Consider the following 16263-nt stretch of genomic DNA (forward strand, 5'->3'; position numbering starts at 1 on the left):
GTTGTAAAGTCTTAGGTTAGTGATGTGAGAACTGAAGAAAGGTAGTTAAGGAAGTAATGAATCTGGCTGCTCTCTTCCTTCAGTGTGGCCATCCTATTAAACAGGAACCCAGAAGCAAGGCAGCATAGTGTAAGAAACAACATGTGTAAGAAATAACTTTGTGACACAGTGATGTACTAAAGGCTATGCTTAGAACATGCATCTCTTGGGTAGCCCACAGATTTAAGAATTTAAGGATTTTTTTAACAAGGTCTAGTGGCTGAGGTGCTGGGCTAGAAACCAGGAGGCTGAGAGTTCTGGTCCGCCTTAGGCATGAAAGCTGGCTGGGTGACCTTGGGCCAGTCTCTCTCTGTCAGCCCAACCCACCTTGCAGGGTTGTTGTTGTGGGGAAAAGAGGAGGAGGAAGGAGTGTTAGGTATGTTCGCCGCCTTATTTATAAAAAAATAATAAAGTCCAGATATAAATACATACATACAAACATACATACATACTTGGCCTTATACTACACTCTAACCCATTCAATTGTGAGCAGCTGAGAAAATGAACTAAACAATGCTGGCTTAGTTTTGTTATTACTACTGCTAATATTTTTAAAGAGGCATGAGGCTAACTCTACAGGGCATGTTTCATATTAAAGTATACAAAACCAAAAATAAAAAAATGAGCATGTGAATTGGCCCTAAAACTAACCATCCAAAAATGGATAGTTCAGATATTACACCTGCATGCAATCAATTAATAAGTATTAAATTATTTTAATCAACATATAAATAACTGCTTATGACTGATGGATACATGCGCCATTTGAATATAATTATAAAAAAGCAATCACAGGTTAATAATCCATAATGTGAATTATCATATCAGTTCCTAAAGCCATTCACTTGTCTCTTTATTCAAGTGGCTAAAAAAACCAGAAAGTAGTAACTCTCCTTTACTCTGAATCCAGAATTATGTTTAATTAATGTCCAAGCACTTTACATTATGGATCAATGTGACATGCAAATATGGCCTTGTTTATTTATATTATTTTAAAAATATCTGTCCTGTTCTTCAGTCAATAAAGCTTCCAGAACAGCCTACACACTATCAGTGAAAAGGGGAAGTTTCTGCAAGAGTTTTACTGTCTACACATAAAAAAAGTTCATGAGAATTCTTGATATATTGATTAAGGATTATGGAAGCTGAAAAACAGGAATTGTTTCCTTTTTGGAAAAAACTGAATTTTTGTATTTCTCATACTTAAGATTACTAACTCAAATTTAGATTTAGACTTAAACTAGCTCCACTGAAATAAGCAGAACTTGAATAACTAGTGCTGATTGTTCATCTAAAAAGAAGCTTCTTGTGGTGCTACAGTATATTTTGGGGAGGGGAAGGGAGCTGAGCCAGGAGGCACTGCTCTTCAGTGGCAGCACCAGGGCTTTGGATACTCTCCCCAGGGAGATGAGACAAACCTCTGCCCTTATGACTTTTAGAAGGATGTTCAAGACTTCAGCTGACTTCATCACTTTTTCCATCTTTTACTCTTATTCTTATTCTTTGCCTATTTTGTTTTTGTGATTGTTAAGGTGATTCTTGATTTACAGTGTTGATTTTTTTATGTTTAATGTACCATGGATTTTAATTAATTGTTGATATTTTATTTATTTATTTATTTATTAAATATCTCTGCCACCCACCTCAAGTACAACAACTCTGGGCAGCAGAGTCCTTGGACTGTGGTAGGTTATAAGCAGTTTAATAAATAAATAAATAAATATGAATTTGATTACCTTAATTTGATCAATTCACTAAGTTTAAGTTTCAAAACCTAGTTATAATATCAAGTTTCAAGAGGAGCCTCTCTATAACCAGATGCACTATTATTAATATAGCTGGAGAAGCTAGATACAGACTAAAATTAACATTTAACATCAAAATGTGTTTTTCATCAAAAACATAGATTTAAGTTAATTTTATAACAACAAACATTTAGAAAAGCATTTTACATTAGTTTCCTACAGCAGAGTCTACTGAGTAGGTGCATATTAACCCACTGGGATAGAAGGAAGAAACAGTAAAATCAGGTGCTAAGAAGAACATGTCTCAGCTTGAAAAAAAGGTACATTTCTCCAAACACCCGTTTTTCTACTGTCGCTTTCTGTTCTAGACACAATATTGAAAATATTAGTTTTATTAATATTTCCAGTCAGAGCAATAAATGCAGGAAAACACTTGGCATAGATCATAAAGGACAAAGAACAGCCAAAACTATTGCCTCTAAAGTAGTTATCTGACACTGCTTCTTCAGTTTATGGTATCTATACTTTGGAGCTTGTTCTTCAAGAGATGCAATGCATTGCCCCTTCTTTTCAGTGATTAATCACAATGAATTTCTACTGACTTCAGTAGCTCGTACTGCAAGCAAATCCCAGAAAGGACACCACATACTGACCATCAATAAAAACAGATTAGAACTATATATGAAGTACAATGCTCTAGAGCCTATGAAAACAGCAGAACCTAACAACTTATTGGGATTTACAATTCAATATTTTTTTAAAAAAGCTAATAGTGTAATGTAAAACATTTGCTGTTAAAATTAGCTGCTTGCATATGAATGAACAAATCTAGGCATTAATTAAAACGGTTAAAATCAGTTCATTTATAGAAATGGAAACATCTTAAGAAATAAATGTGTAACTAATAGCTAAATTGGTTAGCATTATTTTCCCCTATCCAAAACATACTGTTATACATTTTAAACTGTGTTAAGACGGTTCCGAAGCCGTTTCACCAGACAACCAGATTCCATTTTCACAAAGGAAAGGAGGGAGAGGGGAGGGGGGAGCCTGCTGTTCCGAAATCAATTGCAGTTATTTCTCTTGATATTCACAGACTCTGCATTTTAGCTAATTATTAAAATTCATTCTGTTGTTTTAGAGATGTCAAAGACCACTGCATAATATGCCAAATTGCAAATTAAATATGTCTATAATAGCCCCACAGAGAAGTAAAATATAGACTGATTCCCATTGCAAAAATATTCTTAGCTTTAATATGTCTTCCAACATTTTTCTACTATACTGACACCCAAATCTATCCCCTCTTTTGAAATAAATGATTAGAATGTAATATTGGTCGTTCTACAAACATAGCCCCTTGAAGCTAGCCATATTTAGCCAACATACTTACAGTGACGGGAACATTATAGAATTATGCTCCATGTCCTCATATTATGGAGGGTTAGCAAAGACAAACCTGCTTAATAAAAGACAGAAAGGAAATTCCACCCATACAATCCTGCAACCCCACTGCAAACACAGAAGCTACTAACGTCACAGATTCATGAATGGATGCCTACAAGGCTGTTTTAGGTCTCCGAATAAACCCTGCTGTGGTGTGTGCCCTGGAAGGGGAGGGAATCAGAGGAGCAGCCAATCAAAAGCAGGCAACTATAGCTTGCCTTTCTTCAGAGGAACCTCATCACAGAATGGACAGACACCACCAATCAAACCCGGGCAACAGTCTCAGAGGGTTATCAAATAAAACCTGCCAGCTGGAAGGGGTGTAGAGCAAGTAGAAACAGATGACAACATAAACAATTCTAAGGCATAAAGGTGAGTATTAAACAACATACGTATAGTAAACATATAATTGTTGTTACAAAGCTGAAAAACAGAATTTTTTTCAGCTTTGTATACCTCCACTATATAGTGAGCATAAAAAAATAAGCTTTCCTAAATAGGCTTTGTTCACCATCTAACATCTTTTTGTTCACCGTTATTATGTTGATTCATCAGCAACACACTCCATTTTGTTTTAAAATTGCATATACAGCCCATGAAACTTAGTTAATAATTTTAAAATATATATAAATTAGATGTCTATATAAAAGCACCTTTTTGTCCTTGCACTGCATAACCTTCTAATTTAGTATCTAGTACAAGTAAAGATAGAAAAACTTTTTATTCTTCTTTAAATGCCAGTTCCTCCAAAATCAAAGTGCAATAGCATACAATGGTTGAAAACCTCATTACAGTTTTTGCACTCTGTATCTTTATCTGGTCAAAGTGTGTGTGTGTATATTACATGTCATAATTTTTACACTGTTCTCTGATAAACAAAAAAACAAATGGATAAACCTTCACTTGACAAGTGCAGTACAGATATTAAAAAGACCTCCTTGAAGATTATACTAACTAGTCATAAATTCCTCCCTAGCTAAAAAAAAAAAAGCTTCAGGTTGCATAAAGTGTAACAGTTTATATAAAACTACCATTCAGAATTTAAATAGTAACACACATATTATAACAGTACCACATTCATACAACCGATCCTTCTTAATTTAATATCCTATTCAGCAGGCTCCTAAACATCCACAGCTATTTCATTTTTCCCTCCTTGATAAATATTCTTTGTTGAAGGAAAAAACGATGGAAATGGTGGGAAAGAAGAGGAGGGTTACAAATCTCTCAACATAATATTTCATTAATGGTAGTGAATTGCACTATTAGATTTTCATTTGAAACATTCAGTGTTTTTCAGAAATAATTTCATTTTCAGTCAACTGTAGGGCTCCCAACAAGTTAGTAAAATCATGAAGTTGTTATTGTATTTTTAATCTCATCCTTTGAGATAAAGGAAGAAAAGAACTACCGTATAACCAAGCTGTGAGGTTTGAGCCCACTTCTGACTTCGAAAACGAAACTTATCCGAAAGTCAGAAGGGGAAAACAAAACTTATCAGTAGGGACTTGGAGAATCTAAACCAGGAAGTGACTCAGCAGAGCGGGAGGAATCGCAGACGCTTATTGGGCAAACTCTGAAGGGAGATTTGAAGCTTCCAATCAGTGCTCAAGAGAGGAGAACAGAGAAGTGCACAAAAGAGAAAGAAGCCCAATTGGCTGCTAAAGGAAAACAGCATGAAAAGGAGTGATTAAAAGGACAGGTGCACCAAGAGCAAGCTGCCCGAGACAACCGATCCTTTGAGCTCACAGCACTTGCAGAAGAGTCCTTACCAGCATCAGAAGCCTTGCCTGTAGCCAGCGTGGAACCAGCACAAGCGCCTTCTGCCACCGCAGACCCATTTTCTGCACAAGCCGCTCCAGTCGAGCCTCTCCTTGCCATCCCCGCTGAGCAAAGCCTTGTGTCCAGCTTCAAGCCTTGTCACATCACTCCAGCATGATCCAGGTGTGTTTCCAGTTCTCAGCCTTGCCTAGACTCTCCAGTCCAGTCCAGTCCAGTCCAGTCCAGTCCAGTCTTGCTTCCAGTTCTCAGCCTTGCCTAGACTCTCCAGTCCAGTCTTGCTTCCAGTTCTCAGCCTTGCCAAGACTCCCCAGTCCAGTCCAGCTTTGCTTCCAGTTCTCAGCCTTGCCTGGACTCTCCAGTTCAGTCCAGCCTTGCTTCCAGTTCTCAGCTTTGCCTGGACTCTCCAGTCCAGTCCAGCCTTGCTTCCAGTTCTCAGCCTTGCCTAGATTCTCCAGTCCAGACCAGCCTTGCTTCCAGTTTTCAGCCTTGCCTAGATTCTCCAGTCCAGTCCAGCTTAGCCTCCAGAGCCAAGCCTTGCCCAGAGGTTCCAGTCCAGTCTTGCCTAGCCTCCACGTTTCAGCCCGGTTCAATCTGCGTGCCAGTCCACAGATCCTTGCCTCCAGCTTCTGCCTCGCCACACACTCTAGCTTCACCAAGCCTGACAGCTTCCATCAGAGAGTTAGCTGAATTCTGCCTTGTTGTTCTGCCACAGTCTGATCCTGCAGCCATGCCTGTTCATCCATCATTGCCTGGGTGGTCTTGATTGGAATTGCTTTGCTTTATTTATTCACCAGGACTTTTACTGTTGTAAACAGTTGTTTTAAATAAAGAGTTTGATAATAATTCTGTCTGGCCGCCTCATAGTCTGAACAGGACACAAGCCTAACGCAATAGATAAAGCTATTACACGGTATAGCCTTTATCTTAATAAATATAGCAGCGTCATGTACCACATCTGTACAAAGCTGGGGTAGTTAGTGCTTTGAAGCACCCTGTGAATTACATGTATTTAAATTAAGAACTTTTGATACTGCCATCTTGGATTTTATATTTTATATTTATATTTTTATGAAGAATACTGTTTTATTGTATTTTAATCTGTAGTCATTTTAGTTTTATTGTAAACCACCCAGAGTCATTTTTTGAGTGAGATGGGCAGTGACAAAATTTGAAATATATATAAATATATCTCACAAAAATACTATATCAATATAGAAGAGCCACAATTTTTCTAATTTGGCCATATGCACTTTGGGCTTTCCAAGACTACATAAGCTTCACTATTACCCAGCCAGGTATAAATGATCTTCTGCGTGCCCCCTTTGGGAAAGTGCCAGTTTGTTTCACATTTCTGGGATAGCCTGTTGCTTAATCATGTCTCCAAAGACTAGCAGAGTGACCAAACCACCACCACCATCACCCTATCTCATAATTTCACAGCAGTCTATGGAACTTGGGATAAATTTGCAAATAGCCAGAGAAACTTTCACTACTTTTGCACATTTTCCAGTGTGATACAAACTTTAGAACAGAGCTGGTTTTTAAATTAAAAATCTATAAATCCCAATAGAATAGGCAAATCCTGGTTTACTAACATAAAAGAAGTTGAAAAGCAAACTGGTGCAATTTCTGCTATTGATACTCTCATAACTCACATACAACTGAAAATAAATTATCATACAGAATTCTTGCCAGTCTATATCACAACTTCCTTACATGTCCCCAGAGTATTGGACAAAGATTGGCTAAACTCATGATCCAAATATCCACTGTGAGCAAGGGACAATTTATTTTCCATCTCAAAAGTGTCAACAGCACCATTTGCAGGTGTCCTGCTCTTTCCCTTCTCCCTCTCCTGCACTGCTGCCTGAATCCCATTCTTTGCCAGAAAAGTACACATATTTTGCTGATGGTTTGAGGAAACCAGAAGCAATTACCTTGCATTCTCACCAAGCATGTGACTGTATCATCAATTTGAAGTCAGGGCACCAGATCCCAGCTAAGAGATAAATATTGCATGTCTCAGAGTTAGCTACTCTGAGTTTCTGGGAAAGGTTTTATTCACCCTTCTACATCTCCAGCATCTGCACCTACATTTTTTGTAGCCAAGAAATATAATTCCTTGACTATAAGCTTCTGAGCTTTGTAACCATTACAAATCACTACCCACTGCCTCTTATTTCAGATCTGCTGGAGTGCCTTTATTTTCACTAAGTTGGACTTCAGAGGCACATACAATTGGATCAGAATGAAAGAGGGCCACAAATATTTAACAGCATTTGATACCAGGCATGGCAATTTTAATATACAGAAATGCCAGTTGGATTAATTGTCCTGCAATCGTCTCCAGGTTTATGAAGGAGATATTTTCTTGTATCTTGGACAAAATTATGTACTTCGATGACATGCTGTTTTTTTCAGAAGACTCATCTTTGCATGACACTCATGTCAGAAATGTCTTAGACTGATTCACCCAAACACAAACCTTTTTCTAAGTTGGAAAAATATATATTCGATCTTCCCCAATTGGAGTATTTGTGTTACCAGATATCTACAGAAGGAACACAAATGGATCCTGCAGAAGTACAACCTGTGCTCTTACAGCAGGCACCTAGGAATGTGATAGGTGTCCAACACTTTCTGGGCTTTGACAATTTCTAGAAAAGTTTATCCCTAATTTTGCTGAACCCACAAGGCCACTTTCCCAACTTCTAAAGAAAGGACATTAATTGAAATGGTCTACCTAGGAACAAGCAGCTTTTCAGGACTTGAAAATGCTTTTCTCCTCCCAGTCACTACTCAGACATCATACCTTTGTTGTGCAAATGGATGCCTCAAACTCTGCCTTGGGACTGTTCTCCCTCAAGGTTTGGTGGAAACTAAGGGGAAGATCACAAATATTTGGAGCAGCTGCAAAAAGCACAGATCCTAACCCTATATCAGATCAGGTAAGCACCATTTTTCTCCCATTTCAGTTTCTATATCACCTACATTCCTGGTTCACACAAGCTACCAATTGCACTATCACATAAACCTGAGTATGATTTTCCATACCCATCTCTCCTACCACAATCTTGAATCCAAACAAGTTTGCTCCTCCAAGTATAGATCTTCTGGAAAGATTTTGGGCAGGGAGGTAGGCAATAGATCTGTTGGGGTGGATTGGACTGCAACAACAGGATCCACATATCAGGACTTAGATGAATGTCCTTAGGGACCCCTACAGATTGATTCTTCCCCTTTACAACTGGACAGTTGCTTCACAACTGCCATTTATACACTTATATTGCAATTTCAGTGGCAGTTTTCTGTTATGGCTATGGTTATTTTAGTCCAGGCTGTTGGTGTTGTTTAGTTTTTTAAGTGTTTTTACTGTTTATTGATTTTGTTAGCCACCCAGAGTCTGTTGGAGTAGGCAGCTATAACTAATCTAAAACAACAACAATAATTTTGTCATGACAAAAAAACTGCTGGACATGGGGGAGTGTTAAAACTTTGCATCAGGTGATCAGAAAGTTTGGTGGCCATGGGTAAGAGTAGATGTCAAGGAGCATCCTTCATCCTGCCATGTCTGTCACCAGCTAAGCTGCCCCTACTAAACTGCCCTGTTTACTTCAGCCACTCACCTTACTCCTGGGTCAGGGACACAGTATCTATGGATTTAGTTACCAATCTTCTGTCTTTAAAACAGTTACACGAACATTTTTGTGATAGTGGATTTGTTTACCAAAATGGTTTATTTCATTCTCTGCAAGGCCCTTCCATCAGCTCAGAAAACTACATAAATTTTTCTAGCCCATGTTTTTAGATACAGGGGCTTAGTCAATAAAGTGACCTCAGATTATGCCTATCAATTTACATCCAAGTTTTAAAAGGCCCTCCTCCAGTTAATGGATGCCCTGTCATTGATTCATTTGTTATTGTCTCACCATCTAGCCTCTAATGGGAGATCAAAAATGAATCAACTACTAGAACAATATTTGAGGTGCTATGTCTCTTATCAGCAGGACAACCGGACTGAACTGTTGCCTCCTGCAGAATCCTCCATAGGCATGTCTCCTTTTCAGGTAAGTTTATGGCTACCTTCCTGGCATCTTGCCCTCCAAAACTCCACTTCCTGTTCCTAACCCATTTAGTTCCTGTTAAAGGAACAATTAGATTTGGTCAAGATTGCATATAAGCATGCTACAGATGCCACAAAGGCAAGAAAACACCCGTGTGGGATTTGGTGTGGCTTTCCACTAAGTTTTGTCCTCTGTCCATCCATCTAAAAAGCCAGACTCAAAGTTCACTGGCCCAGTCCCAGAGGCTTTCCATCTGCAACTGCCTGTTTCAGTAGAGAACCCATATTCTACCGATCACCCATTTGTGGGGAACCACGCAGGTGCTTGTGTTCAAAACTTCTTACACATACATACCCTGTTCCTGGTGAATGGAAAAGAGAAAGATGAAGTGGAATGTATTCTGGATTCTAAACACAGAGCAAGTTATCTGAGTATCTCATTCACTGGAATGGCTATCCCAAATCAGAGAGATTGTGGGAGAGGGCAATAGATGTCCACACTCCACACCCTGTACTCCAGTTCCTTATTAAATTTTTGTACAATCCTTGCCTCTGTCACTTGCTGTTACTCTCAACAGACAATGAGCTCCAGGATGAAGGAGACTCTTTGCTGCCTATCTGTTAGGCTCTCTGGTGCTGGCTGGCATGGAAAGGTAGGGGAGAGGGAACTTTCCAGCTCTACCTGAGTCTTCTCTGCCAGATGTCCAGATGTATACATTAACCTTGGTGAGATGCCAGGCCCATTTGCAAGTGAGGGGGAAAGGAGGAAGTCTGTAGCCACTGCCCTGTTGGGGAGAGAATGATTCTGACAGGGGTATAAAAGAATTTATAGCTGTCCTTGAGGAAGGAAGGAATGAGCCACTAAGGAGAGAAGCTGAGACTTGAAGAAGAGATACTACATAGTCCAGAGATCAAAGCAAGTTTGAGAAAGGCACTCAAAACAACCCTGCTTTGATTCTGTTTACCATAGATAGAAAGAAACTGGACAGCCTTGCAAGATTCTATTACCTACAACAATAAAGTAGCTCCTAGTATCCCTGCGTTTGTTTCTCGACCTGGCCTACCTCAAAGGACTGACATTAAGTTATACGTACATGGTGAAAAATTAGAGCAAAGAGATTGATTTGTGCAACTTGGCAGAAGGTTTTCTAAAGTTAGGGATATGGATGAAGACATTTTAAGATTTATAATCCCCACAGAAAGATAGTAAGTGTTGCAGTAACACAAACATATAGTGTTAAGAAGGAACAAGTACTGAATGAAAGTAGACTGAATACAAAAACAAATGATTAATACAGAAGAAGCACATTAAGGCAGCTTGCGCATTCAAGGAGAATAAATGAGGACCATATCGCCAAACAAATGTATGAAGGAAGAGCGAAAAAATCAAAAGGGGTAGATTGAAAAAACTAAGGTTCAATGAAGTAAATGAGATCTCCAAAAGAGAAAAGTGGCAAGTTTAAAGAAAAAAAGACAATGCATTAATTGAAGTGTGGCCATGTTGGTTTGCAAGGATAGACACAAACGGAAATATATAGTGAATGGTATTGATGTAAACCAGATTTAGTTGGATTTCATTTTCTTTTCTCTTATCTCCTGCCTTTAATTTTTTTGCTTACTACTTATTTTATCTTTGCATAGCATTTATCTCTCAACCTGAAAGGGAATAGCATGACAGATATATAAAAATAGTTTATTAGGAATACGAATGTTTATACATGCTATTTTATAAAGCAGCAGTTAACATATAAGGAAAAAAAATGAAATATTTCTCAGCTTAGCAGTTTGAGCACATATTGTTAAACCAGTGTTATTTGTACTCTGGTTCAGAAATCCAACTGTTAATCTAGGTAGACTGATATTGAAAAGTGTCTGTAACACTATCCTTCTTATTTTCTTATTCAGAAAAATGGGAAAATCCACTTGTTCGTTCCTCAGGAAAAGCCTTGTGTTTATTAATCATTGTACTTGGTTCATTTCCTAGCAAAATTTAGATATCAGTATAAGATAATAGTCGAGTTAGAAACAAAGTATTCTAATTTTTTTTTAAAAATCACTATTCACTGCCAGACTATATAAACAAAGCAACATTTCTGTTTCATTGATTATCTTTAATTAATAAACTTTGTCCTGTCAGGGCTGACTTGTGTGACACTTGTACACAATTTATCTGATCTCAAAAGCCTTGAGGATTTTCTGTCCAATTCAGATTTATTATTTTAACTGCTGGTTGATAAGCCTTATTTAAGTGGACAAAGGTTGAGTTCAGCATACTTACGGGAAATCAAAGAACACCAGGGAAGCCGAGAAATTGTGCTCTTTTATTTCCTTATGTCTCTGGCAAGTCTTAACATTTTCTTCTCTTTGCTTTCTAAGGACATGTATTATAGTAGTTAGGTTACCAATTGCAGCAATGCAATATTACAATCAGCACTGTACAACAGCCTCAGTCCTTTAAGCCACTTTGGTCAACTGAAGGCCTTGAAGATTGAATTGTAAGATTCCAGAACAGAATGTCAATCTAATCTCATGTGTGATTTTTTTTTTAAAAAGTACCCCATGACAAAGAACAAAAATCTGAAGGGAAATCAGAACAAAAGGTGAAGGGGGAATGCACTACCCTGGTTATTTTGAGCAATATAATTGTACTCAAAGCAAGCTCTTTCTCAAAGCCAAGTTCACTCCAATTGGCACAGCTCAGTTTAGCTAGTTAGCTCAGCTCAGCTCTTATGCTTGCCTATCATCCAATCTTGTTTTCAAAGGCCCTTCTAAATCTTGTCAATACTTCTAGATCCAATTTATTTCATTTATTTTATCCTCTAACCACAACTAGATCCTTCACAATATGAATATAGGTATTTATATTAACATTACTTTAGGAAATGATTATAGTTAATCACAATGAATCATTATTTTATTTAAAATTTTCCATACTGTAAGATTTTGATACTTAGAAAAGAGCCAAATATATTTAAAAGCAATTCCTAATCTGAATAAGCCAAAGAGAATTCCTATCCTCATTTTTCCTATAAATACCATGACAGTACATTAATTGCTCACTCACAATTAATAAATTTTCTTCATATTTCAAAAGTCTTACTCACTTATTAAGATTTCCTCTGGTATCTATTAATATTGATAGTAGTTGGTTTAAATCACTTTTCCTTTTATCCCAGTCCTCTAAAATTTGCTGTGAAATCAACTTCTCCACCTTATTTTCCCATTTTGATCAATATCCATAGCCATGTATTTGAAGGTATATTGAAATATAATTGTTCCAAATCATATAGTGTCCCTACTTTGTACAGTAGCCAGAGCTACATTGAGCTAGCTGTATTAGACAGCTTTACTTCTTCCAGAAAACAGCTAGAGCTGCAAAGAGAAGCATTTTGTCAGCACCATGTTTGAATTAACTTTAACCTACTCATTTGAGTTCTAAAAAGGCTTATTTTCTATAGACATATTTCCATACATTTTCAGCACGTTTTGTAAAAATAATTAAGCATTATATATGCACAGAATGAACCATATATCTCTAGTTAAAGAGTTCAAGTCTTTGCTCAGTGCAGGAATCCAAATTAAAGGATCCCAGACAAATAGCTATTTAGCCTCTGCTTGAACATAACCAACGAAGGACAACCTGCTATCTCCATGGCTGAGCAGCTCTTAACTATTTCTGTAGCACTCTACCTAATTTTGTTGTTTATTCGTTCAGTCGCTTCCGACTCTTCGTGACTTCATGGACCAGCCCACGCCAGAGCTTCCTGTCGGTCGTCAACACCCCCAGCTCCCCCAGGGACGAGTCCGTCACCTTTAGAATATCATCCATCCACCTTGCCCTTGGTTGGCCCCTCTTCCTTTTGCCCTCCACTCTCCCTAGCATCAGCATCTTCTCCAGGGTGTCCTGTCTTCTCATTATGTGGCCAAAGTATTTCATTTTTGCCTTTCATACCATTCCCTCAAGTGAGCAGTCTGGCTTAATTTCCTGGAGGATGGACTGGTTTGATCTTCTTGCAGTCCAAGGCACTCTCAGAATTTTCCTCCAACAACTCTACCTAATACCTTTGCCCAATTTGAGGAGGAATGACTGGTGATTCTTTGAATACAATTTCCGAGATAACTATTACCCACTTAATTATCATGCTCTAGTTAATTAGCCTTTGCTGAAATCAGTGTATTCTATGTTTATGGCACTTCCACAATCCATTAAGAAAGTACTTGAACAAAAAATAAGATAAAATTATTCTGGCAAGATTTGTTTTTGACAAATCCACACTGACCTCTGTTAACTACCACATTGTCTTCTAAATGCTTAGGGATTGATCTCTTTATGATCTGGTCTAGAATCTCCTCAGGTATTGGTAACAGGTTTGACTGGTCTGTAGTTTGCTGGATCTTTTTCATTTTTTTGAAAATAAGAACATATGTTCTCTTTCAGTTATCTAGTTCTTCACCCATTCTCTAGAATTTGTCAGAGGTAACACATAAGGATTCAGCTGGTCCTTCAGCTAGTTCTTTGAATCTCTTGGGGTACAATTCACCTGGTAGTGGAATTTAAATTCCTTAAAAATAAACAGATACAGTATACCCTGATCACATTTCTGTTAATCTCAGGCATCAATCCTGCTCTTCACAATATCTGGTGAAAACAGAATTTTTTCTTGGAGAAACTATATCAAAATAGAAGTTGAATAGCTCTACTTTTTCTTTATTACCTGCTACTAATTTCTATTCTTCATTGATCAGCAAGTATACTGTTGTTTTTTTGCTTCTACTATGAGCCCAGCTAAGAAATCCTTTCTGCAATTCATAGCATCATTCACTGAGTTTATTCTGAACTTTTGCTTTCTTAACATCAGCTCTACAGTTCTGGGCAGCAGGCATACTCTTCCTGTGTGAAAAGGCCTTCATTCCATTCCCTGTATGTGTCCATTTTGTTTTGAGCTCTTTATTAAGCTTCTTATGTAGCTATATTGGCTTCTCTTGGCTTCCATTTTTCACTGGAATTTTTTGCAATTGTACTTTCACTATCTCCTTCTTTAGGAACTCTCAGCCATCTTGTTGCCTCTCCTGCCATGGCATCCTATTTATTACTGCTCCAATTTTATTGAAATCCACTTTTTTGAAGTCCAAGATATAAGAATTTGACTATGCTCAATTTAGTTGCCCTTAAAATCAAGAACTCTATCATTATATGGTTATTTTCCTATTGATTAGTATTAAGTCATAAATAGTTAATCCACTTGTGTCTTCACCCAGCCACTGAAAGAGTTCTCAGCAAAATAAGTCAGGAATTTCCTGCAAGGATCCTGCCTGCTTGATGTAGTTTGTTTTCCAATACAAGTCAGGCCAATTAAAGTTCCCCACTGCTACAACATCATGCTCCTTTCTATGTGGATATGATTTTCTAGCCACAAGAGCAACCACATCATGGGTTAGCACAATCTAGCAAGATTTTTATTAATTTATCAAGCAATAATTCTCGTGCATTCTCACAATGAGAACTTATCATATTACATATATAATAGACTGGTTCAGTCACAATGCTAAAATTATGTTTTAATATTAGATAGATTGGATTCCATGTACTTCTCCCTCTTTCCATCTTCTAGCTACAAGGAGGAAATCAGAAGCTTTTTTTCCTGTTTGCAATGGATGAGAGCATTATGTCCAAATCTAGAGCTGTTTAGTAATGGCTTATTGAAATAAACCAGCTCCTTCAAGCATGGACCATAGCTATATTATACAACTGTAAAGTATCAATAAATAATACTTTCCATATTTTGTCCATGAAAAGCATTTAAGGTTACAATCTTTCACTCAGCCTTCTTCAAAATGAGGCCTTTCAACAGCCCTACTAGCTGGGAATTCTGTGAACTGTAGTCCCAATACATATGAAGAATACCAGGTTGAGGAACTCTGCTATACCCATTTGCCAAACATGAGTTTCTCTGAACTCTGTCACAAAGTTTAATTAACATTTTAATTTGGACTGTACAAATTTAAGATGTTATTACTAAAATTAAGTTTATTACAAGATTAAAGTAATCAACAGAAATAGGTAATTTAGAGATGAGATTATCTTAAGGCAAGTTCATGGAAGAATAGTTCCCTGTTTCTCTTCCATCTTTACACTCCTCAAAGATCTTTCTAGAGATGGGTTAAGCAACATTCTAAGCCAGTAATCACATTCTGAATTTTGAGAATAACAGCAGGGATTGGGATTTCTTGTTGCAGTGGTGTGCATGGTTAATCGTAAAACATCCATTTACTAGATTATAACATGTGAGATGGCTTGCAACCATCCTCTTCCAGCCTTCCAGAATACTCTCTACTATCCCAACTTATCTTTTATTCTAGGCAAAACAAAAACAAAAACCAAACCATTTCACAGCAAGGTTATGAGCTGTACCTATGCACAACTGTCATTTGCTAAGAATGTGTATGTGATAGTTAAGCCATTCATATAAGTAAAGATGATGCTTTTCTTTGCATTATGTTAATTACTCATTTATTTTTTTAATTAAAATAATCATAAAAAATAACTCAGGAATTCATGAGTATCGTGCCCAAATAGTAAATAGGATATAAATGAGTATCCCCCAAATGGTAGTAGGATATAAATAGCTGCTGGAGAAAGAGGGCATGAAAGCACCTTCTGAAGGAGTTTTGCTTAAGTTAACCTCTAAAGGGTGCAAATCTATTAGGAATGGTATCTCCTTGCATCATGTTCAAGGAGGTTCTCCAACCCTCCAGAGAGTGTTCAGGTGAGGGAGACATAACTGGCGGCTGGGGAAGGAAGGAATGTGAAACTTTTTTCACTGTGTTTGATAAAAATAAATTTTGTACAAACTAAATTAAACATGATTTATAAAAAAAATCTTTTTGGAGCTCAAAGCAAAGAGAACCCTATTACTCTTACAGTAGGGTAATATAAACTTAGTGTCCTTTGAAGGCTGCACTTGTATGTGTGAGCAAGCTGTTTCTCCCCCGACCCCACCCACAAGAAAACCACAAGACTTCCATCCCATGGTCTCCTCATGAAGAGCAGCAGTCTGGGGTGTAGGTGGGCGATCTCTCGGTCTCTCCTTTATTTGGAAAGAAATCACTGGCCAGAAATCTCCACTGGCTGCCATTCACTGCCACAGTGCTGTCTCTGCTCCTTCAGAGATGGCTAGTCCACTATAG

The 16263-nt window shown here is 37.7% G+C and overlaps 1 protein-coding gene across 1 annotated transcript in view; it reads right to left on the reverse strand.

Annotated features, from left to right (window-relative positions):
- The window catches only part of MAP3K13 (mitogen-activated protein kinase kinase kinase 13), a 33483-nt gene extending 30129 nt beyond the window's left edge, over positions 1–3354 (reverse strand). Inside the window, exon 1 of the mRNA XM_063306850.1 lies at positions 3178–3354. The gene's annotated coding sequence lies outside the window, so the exon portion shown is untranslated. The remainder of the gene's footprint in view (positions 1–3177) is intronic.
- Between the last annotated feature and the right edge of the window lie 12909 nt (positions 3355–16263).

The sequence above is a fragment of the Candoia aspera genome, chromosome 6 (assembly GCF_035149785.1).
Source record: "Candoia aspera isolate rCanAsp1 chromosome 6, rCanAsp1.hap2, whole genome shotgun sequence".
Classification (NCBI taxonomy): Eukaryota; Metazoa; Chordata; class Lepidosauria; order Squamata; family Boidae; genus Candoia; species Candoia aspera.